We start from the raw sequence: 8,756 nt of genomic DNA on the forward strand, positions 1-8,756 counted from the left end.
CCTGCGTATCTCGTGGAGCATTTTTGCTCTAACTCCTCCCAGTTCCCATTACAGGTCACAAACTTGATTTCGAAGTTCATTCACGGCGTCTTGCAGAAAAGCAACGTCCCACACTGGGTCAGCCATAATCTTATCTTCTATAGTGTAATATGAAAGACGAGATGCAATAAATAAATGGAGTGTAGTTGAATGAACGATTGAGTAAGGAGGGACGTATTTAAAGAGGATTGAATTTGAATGAGAGGCAAAATGCGCGACTATTCACCTTCATACATTAATTACATTTTTGATTAAATTAAAAAAATAAATATTGTGATATAAGTCATGACTTTTCAGATTATTATTATTAATTAGTTCTTTCAAAGAATCGTTTTTATTGAGTTGTGGCAATAGATTCTATATCTGTTGCATCAGATAACACATCTGTGACAACAAATATATTATCTGTTGCAACAAATATAAAATATGTTGCATCAGATAACCTATCTGCTACAACATATAATCTAATTGTTCACCTCCATTTATTAATTACATTTTTTATTAATGTGAAAAAGTAATGACTTAATTAAATTAAGAAATATAGTCATAAGTCATGACTTTTCAAATTATTATTATTAATTAGTTCTTTCCACGAACCATTTTTATTGAGTTGTGATGACAGATTCGACATTGGTTGCATAAGAGAAATCATCTGTGACAACAGTTATATCATCTGTTGCAACAATAATGAACCTGTTGCATCATATAATTTATTTGTTGCAATATCTAATCTACTTTTTTAAAAAAATAACTATCATCATATCATTAATCCAAATTTGCTTACTTTTTTATTTTATAAATAAAAAAACACCTTTTCAAATTCCATAATCAAATAATAACCATTTTATTATATAATAAATAATTTTAAAAAATAAATTCAAAAACAAAAATGGTGAAAAGTCACGATCAGTTATTAAAATTGTGGTTATAAATTGTGTTTATCATTTATTTCCTTATTATTTATTTACAAAACATTTTTCATATTGAATAATCGGAAAGTCATGTCTTTTTCTTTTCACCCTCTCAATAACAACAATAACCCTTTTTTATTAATAACTGTCAGGTGCAACATATGATCGATCTGTCGTAGCAGATTAATCTCTGTAGACATAAATTGCTGCTCAATCCCTACCACCAACCGTCGACATGTTGAGAACAAGGAATAAACAGAATGATTATTATTAAATACTAAATAAGAATTAAAAATTCAAAGTCGACAACAAAATGAAATGAATGTTCATAGATTTTTGAATCCCTTAGGTAGATCCGATATACAAAAGGAGAAAAATACATACATGTACTAAAATAAAAAAATATTACCTAATTATTATTACTACTATTTTTATTATTGTCAATCAGACATTTTTCATCCGGCAGATTTGCTCCGAAGTCAGTCAAATCTCTCTGGAGTTCATCAAACTGCCTTTGAAGTTCACGCAAGGACTCGATATGAATATTCTTGTACGAATCTGGATCATCCATATTTGTAAGGAGGTACCAATTTATAAATTATTCTATCTCGAAAAGAAAAGAAAATTGTTTTAAAATAAATCTAATAGATGGGTAATCTGTTGTAAAATATATTCTTTCTGCTAGATAACTTACAACATACTGGCAATATTTTGCAACAGATGTATATATCTGTTTGATTTCTGCAACAGGTTGATCAACTATCATAATAGATGTGTCTAATTATTTGACAATAGAAATAGATGTGTCATCTATTGCAACTAGCTAGTCATCAGTTTATTCAATTTAAGCCATAGATGGACTAGGAAGAATAAGGTGTGTGCAGGTGGATCCAGTATCATATATGTGGGAGTTAAGTATGTATTTCTGATAAGGTCACCGGGACAACACACACAAAGTACAAAGTTTTTGTGAATACAGTTTTTAACCGATTAGGCATTGATCATTCTAATAAGATCTTGCATTGTACCATTAAGCTTGATGGTTCGAAATTGATAAGGCTGAGGACCTCATGAAGATAGTGCAGATACCCTGTTACGAATTACTAATGGTTGTTGCTCGTGTTTATGCGTGTAAAGTTTTGAGAAGGGATCCATATTTGTCGTTCCTGCTGAGATTCAATAGCAATTGGACTAACTTTTAGGGTGAATTGGACCCTTAGAGGGCCTTCAAAGCTTAGAACTGCATCTAATAAGAACGGAAAACCAATATAGTTATTGCCCTGGCCAAAATTTATATAGTTGGGTTGCTCGCTCGGGGTGATGATTATATGCCAGAAGGTGCGGTAGGAGAATGCTTTTGAGGGAAAAGGGGTGGTTGATAGAAGACTATATCATTTGAGAGCCAATTGAAGTAGAGACATAGGGTAAAAAGTAACTTCTAACGAATCTGGCCGATGGAATTATCTTAACAGATGCGAAATTTGAATCAAGTGCAAATATGAAAGTGTTCGGTAATGTAATTTCATCTGTTGTGTCTCTGAAAGAAAAATAATGCAGATGGACACTTTGCTAGGGAGATGCGTGGTCGGGATTATCACCTAGGTAGAAAATAGGAGAAGACCAACAAAGTAGCCTCACGGGCATCAAGGGTTGAAATGATGTTCAGCGAGTCTAGAAAAATTACGCCAATAACAACTGTAGTTAAAATAAGAAAACTAAGTGAAGGTGGCAATTTCTGACTTTTAAATTTTATCCCATGCCTTCTTGTTTGTGTTTTCGATCAGGTCCACTGTCGTTGACCTGATCGAAACCATAAATGAGATTGAAAGGAAAATAGAGTATCATTACTTCCTTAGCAATATAGATTAATTAATTGTGTTTTCTTGCCTTAACATGCTTTCAATGTTCCTTGGAGAAGATAAGATGCTTGCTGTAGTATGTGAATCTCGATAATTTTCAAGCTTGCCTTCAGCTTGCTGATTCTGTATTCAAGCTGGTCGTTTCTATCTTGAAAGTTGGTAAGGAGTTCCTCGTCTCTTGTGAGCTCGATCAGGAACACTACCTTCAAAGTTGTGGCATTCTAGAAGCCCTTCAGAACACTTTCTTCAGAAGCCTTAAAGGATACATGGAGGGTCAATGTGTTTGTTTTAGGTCAAAATGTGTTGATGCACATTGAAGACGTAGTCCCAACAGTTGAACAACACACTTTTATCGAGCATTGCTCCATGCATCTTGCTCAACCAATTTGATAAATTAGTAACCATGGAGTTACGTAGCATGTGATCTAAATCGGCTCTACCAAGCCTATCAAACGTAACATAACTTCAAGCTCATTACCCTATCAAAAAAATATGCTCGAGTTAGGGAACAAATCAAACAAGCCCAATCTGTCTGCCTTTCTGCTGATCACACTTATCTAATATGGATGACAAGATATCTGATATGCAAAATCCTACACCATCGCCAGACATGCTTTCCTGGGAGCAATTCTTCAGAAGAAATCAACAGATATCTTCAGAAGAATTACTCCTAGGTAAGCATTTCTGGCCACAGTGTAGACTTTTGCATAGCAGATATCTTGTCATCTGTATTGGAGAAGAGCGATCAACAGAAAGGCTGAGAGATTGAGCTCGTTCGATTTGTGCACTAACTCGATCATATTTTTTTGATAGGGTAATAAGCTCGGAGTTACATAACGTTTGATAGGCTTGGTAGAGCCAGTTTAGATCACACGCTACGTTACTTCATGCTTACTAATTTATTAGATTAGTGAGCAAGATGCACTGAACATCGCTCGATAAAAGTGTGTTGTTCACTGTTGGGACTACATCTTTAACGTGTATCAACATATTTTGACCTAAAACAAACACAGCGACCCTCTATGTATCCTTTTAGGCTTCTAAAGAAAGTGTTCTGAAGGACTTCTAGAATGCCACAACTTTAAAGGTGGTGTCCTTGATCGAACTCACAAGAGATGAGAAACTCTTAACCAACTTTGAATATGGCAACGACCAACTTGAATACAGAATCAGCAAGCTGGAGGCAAGCTTGAAAATTATTGGGATTCACATATTACAGCAAGCATCTGATCTTCTCCAAGGAATATTGAAAGCATATTAAGGCAAGAAAACACAATCAATTATAACCATATTTCTAAGGAAGCAATGACACTCTATTTGCCTTTCAATCTCGTTTGTTGTTCTGATCTGGTCAACGAACAGTGGACCTGATCGAAAACACAAACAAAATGGCATGGGATGAAATTTAAAATTCAAAAATTACCGCCTTCACTTAGATTCGATACCCGTGAGGCTGCTTTGTTGGTCTTCTCCTATTTTCTATCTAGGTGATAATTTCGGCCATGCAGCTCCCTAGCAAAGTGTCCATCTATATTATTTTTCTTTCAGAGACACAACAGACGAAATTACATTATCGAACACTTTCATATTTGCACTTGATTAAGATTTTGCATCTGTTAAGACAATTCCATCGGCCAGATTTGCTAGAAGTTACTTTCTACCCTATGTCTCTTCTTCAATTAGCTCTCAGATGATATAGTCTTCCATCAACCATCTATTTTCTCTCGAAGGCATTCTCCTACCACACCTTCTGGCATATAATCATCACCCCGAGCGAGCAACCTAACTATATAAATTTTGGCCAGGGCAATAATTATATTGGATTTTCGTTCTTGTTAGATGCAGTGCTAAGCTTCGAAGGCCCTCTAAGGGTCCAATGCACTCTAAAAGTTAGTCCAATCGCTATTGAATCTCTTTACAATGACACCAAAACTAGATCCCTTCACAATGCTTGACAAATAAACATGAGAAACAACCAACATTAAATCTTAATAGGGTATCAGAACCATATTCATGGTCCCTCAGTCTTATCAGTTCGGACCTACCAATCCTAACTGTAAAATTACAGATATCTTTTTTGAACAATCTATGACTAATCAATAAAAACAGCATTCACAAAATCAGTGCACTCTATGTGTGTTTCCACGATAACATTATCAGTAATACATACCTCCCACATATGATGTGGTTCCATCTGTAAACAGCTTATTCCTCCGAACCCATCTTTATTGCAGCCTCTTGCGATAGTCCAGCAAAAGTTGATCAACTGTCAGTTACTTATATCTACAAAGAAAAGGAAAAAAATTGATGTCACAAAAAGAACATTATCCATCTGTTGCATCAGATGTGGAGTCTATTGCAACAGATGTGGAGTCTGTTGCAACAGATATGGAGTCTGATGGAATACATCAAACCAGCCTTTCTGGTAGTTTGATTTGTTCCAATAATTTCTCCATCTATTGCAATATCGACAACAGCATAAACATCAACAACAAAGAAACAACAATATTTGTTCCAACAATATCATCAACAATAAAGAAGCAACATTCTTTGCTCCAAAACCATCAACAACACTATACCATAAGTTCCAACAACGCCAACTCCACCAACAACATCAATAACTGCATCAACAATAAAGAAACAAATAAAATACATACAAAAAAATGATACTGCCAACAAGGCTTTTAAACTTCTCCCAGCAGATGACTTTTTTTGCACATTGTAATAAAAATTCTCGATTTGTTTATTCGACACTTAAAAGTTCCTTCAAATTTTTTTAATAAATATGATATGGGTAAATAGTAATTAAATAAAAGAACATATGTAAATAACTTGCAAAGAAGAAGACGAGAATGAAAGAGCAATAATGAACCATACCTTAATATCAAATAGAGGATCAAAACAAAAATCTCAGTCGAGGAAAGATATGGATCGGTTTATATCCAAAAAGATCTTTATGAGAAAAGAAGAGAAAATAGAGAAAAAAGGTTGTTACCTTAAAAAGGAGAGAAAGAAAAAGATGAGAATTGAATAAAATAAACTGCAGCTGAAGGAAGAGATGAGATAATTTCTATAGATGTATTGTGTACGTAGACGTGGGGGTTTTTAATATTCACTAATTAATTTCATTAATAATTTGAGAGGCACGAGGAAGACTAAGACTAGTGATATTGAAAAGACATGACAAGACTGCTCAATGAACTCACTTTTGAGATATCCAAGAAACATTTTTTACCGTCTTTAGTAGTAAGTACTATTGCTTTCTATTATCTACTCGGACCAGAAGCTTGCTTTAAAATTAAAAGAGAAAAAAAAGATTTTCAAACAGATATGTCATCTATTACAACATATATAAATTTTTGTTTAGAAATTTGAACAGCTCAATCATCTGTTACAACAGATATAAATATCTGTTTAAAAATCCCAACAGCTCAGTCATCTATGACAACATATAAAAATGTCCATTTGATAATTAATTAAATCAGATATGTCATCTGTTACAATAGATATAAATATCTGTTTAAAAATTTTCAACAGCTCAGTCATCTGTCACAACAGATGCAAATGTCTATTTGATAATTAAATCAGATATGTCATCTGTTACAACAGATATGAATACCTGGTTGAAAATTTTCAACAGCTCAGTCGTTTGTTGCAACAAACTTTATTGCAATTGATTTAGGTGGAACTAGGAATGAATGAATAAGCTCTCAGGGTCAACTACAAATCCAATCAAGTCTTTGCAATTGCATGGCATTGGTATTGCATTTATCCCAACCCGAGTCATCGATCGATCACTCTGAGTTGAAATGAGTTCTCATCAACTTAATGTTAGGATAGTGATAGTACCTAAGTTGATTTAGGTGGAACTAGGGATGAATGAATGAGCTCGCAGGGTCAACTACAAATCCAATCGAGACTTTACAATTGTATGGCATTGGTATTGTGTTCATCCCGACCCGAGTCGTCGATCGATCACTCTGAGTTAAAATGAGTTCTGATCAACTCAATGTTAGGATAGTGATAGTACCTAAGTTGATTTAGGTGGAACTAGGGATGAATTAATGAGCTCGTAGGGTCAACTACAAATCCAATCGAGTCTTTATAATTGCATGGCATTGGTATTGCGTTCATCCTGACCCGAGTCATCAATCGATCACTCTGAGTTGAAATAAGTTCTCATCAACTCAATGTTAGGATAGTGATAGTACCTAAGTTAATTTAGGTGGAACTAGGGATGAATGAATGAGCTCGCAGGGTCAACTATAAATTCAATCAAGTCTTTGCAACTTCATGGCATTGGTATTGCGTTCATCCCGACCTGAGTCATCGATCGATCGCTCTGAGTTGAAATAAGTTCTCATAAACTCAATATCAGGATAGTAATAGTACCTAAGTTGATTTAGGTGGAGCTAGGAATGAATGAATGAGCTCGCAGGTTCAATTAAAAATCCAATCGAGTCTTTGTAATTACATAGTATTCGTATTGCGTTCATCCTGACTCGAGTCGTCGATCGATCACTCTGAATTGAAATGAGTTCTCATCAACTCAATATTAGGATAATGATAGTACCTAAGTTAATTTAGGTGGAACTAGGGATGAATGAATGGGCTCGCAGGTTCAATTACAAATTCAATCGAGTCTTTGTAATTGCATGGCGTTGGTACTGCGTTCATCCCGACCCGAGTCGTCGATCGATCACTCTGAGTTGAAATGAGTTCTCATAACTCAATGTTTTAAAAACTGTATCTTTTAAAAATTTTAAAATTAATTAAGATCAATTCGGACTAAATTAGCAATTTCAAAACCATTCATTCTTTTCCAAAATTACAAATCATCCATTTGCGCGAAAAAAATTTCATTTCAAATCTTAAGTTCTCGCTGTTCTCTCTCTCTCTCTCTTTTGGGGTCTCCTCTCCCTCTCAATAATACAAACAATAACTACTTAACATATTGTTGAACCCTTCAAAACAAGTCGATTTTCTTCCCATTTACAACTACATATAGTTGTTTTTTTTACTTTATTCTCGCTTGTATCCGTCATTTTCTCTGTCTTTGCAAGTAACAGAGTTCGATAAGAGTTCTACATTTGTTCTTTATTCTAAAAAATCGGGCTTTTTAGTTAATGATTAAAAAGAAGACTTTTAGTTGTATTATCTTCGAGAATAGTTAACAATTTTGAGTTTTGATGCTAAAAAAGTAGGAAGCACCCGAGAAAACCCTATTTTTTCTCTCAGTGTTTTGTTGATTGTCGTGGTATTATTTGATGGTGTTTGTGGTATTGTTGGTGGCTGTTGGTGGTGGTGTTGGTATTTGTATTTTTTGGCGGTGGTGTCGGTGGTTTTGGTGTTGATATTGGTGGTGGTCTTGGTGGCACTGGTGGTGACATTGGTTGTGGTGGTGGTGGTCCATCTGTTGCAACGGGTGGAAGATCTGTTGAGAGATATTAAATAGGTCCTCAAACATATTCCCCATCTGTTCCAACTGATGGGTTATCTGTTGAAATATTTTCTTGTAATGTGGCGTAGAATAATTTATTGAAATTTGTCCACCTGTTGTAACAGGTGGAATATCTGTTGGGAGATATTAAATAGGTATTCAAACAGATTTGGGTTCCTCATCTGTTTCAACTGATGGGTTGTCTGTTGGAGTATTTTTTTGTTATGTGGTAAGAATAATTTATTGAAATTTGTCTCACCTTTTTTAAAAAAATTATGCAGACATCAAATGCAATATATATACTTTTTTTATTTGTAGTTAAAAGATGTCTCCCAAAAGAAAAGAAACTAAAAGTGAAGAAAGTGAATCAACTTCCGATCACCAAACAAAAAAGGCTAGAGTACAGATAGATTCGGATGAACTTCCAGAACAATCTCAATCAGGGCAAAATGAAGTCGAGGAAAGTGATAGCTCCTCCTCACCAATGGGGCATGAAATAATATCGAA

Source organism: Capsicum annuum, chromosome 6 (assembly GCF_002878395.1).
Source record: "Capsicum annuum cultivar UCD-10X-F1 chromosome 6, UCD10Xv1.1, whole genome shotgun sequence".
NCBI classification, from domain to species: domain Eukaryota; kingdom Viridiplantae; phylum Streptophyta; class Magnoliopsida; order Solanales; family Solanaceae; genus Capsicum; species Capsicum annuum.